The sequence below is a fragment of the Phytophthora infestans genome, genomic scaffold (genome assembly GCF_000142945.1).
Source record: "Phytophthora infestans T30-4 supercont1.120 genomic scaffold, whole genome shotgun sequence".
NCBI lineage: Eukaryota > Oomycota > Peronosporomycetes > Peronosporales > Peronosporaceae > Phytophthora > Phytophthora infestans.
The window spans coordinates 50,994-51,632 of NW_003303639.1; positions in this window are offsets into that span (position 1 = coordinate 50,994).

Here is a 639-nt window from a genome sequence, read left to right on the forward strand (position 1 = left end):
CTTTTAAGCGAATGAATGTGGTGGTCGACTTGATGGCAATGTACGCTAGACTGGTCGGTCAGTTGCAAACGATGATTCGCACCGAGCGCTTCACCTCGACGTCGTAAAATAACCCAGCCCCTCTTGTAGTCCTCGCATGAAATTGAGCTTTGAAAGTCGTAATTAAACTCACTGTGTTAGTATTTTACTTTCCAAAGGGAGTCTCTAATTCAAACAAACGCCGCCGCAACGTCCCACTAGCAGTAATCCCGGCTATTTAGATACGTAAAGGTTCGCGAGCGCGGGTCGTGCAGCCTAGAATCCGTATACATTGGACGTGCTGGACAGCGCAAGACCCACCCAAACAGTTCGGTCAATCGTAAGCTCAACACATCGTGATTGATGTTACCTCTTATGATTATCGGGGAAGTAAAAATGCATATCTGCAGTAGAAAAAGTATGATCAAACCTTCAATTCGATACCAGAAACAGTGAGCCACACCTCCAGAATATCTACCTGTTGAACCCAGCACCAGAAAAACCAATCTTCTTGCTATTAGACCAGGATTCGTGACCATATAGTACTCCCATAGCCAAATAACAGTAGTGCGATAAAACGTAAATCATAAAAGGCCCGGCTGCCAAGGAAACTCTAAGTTT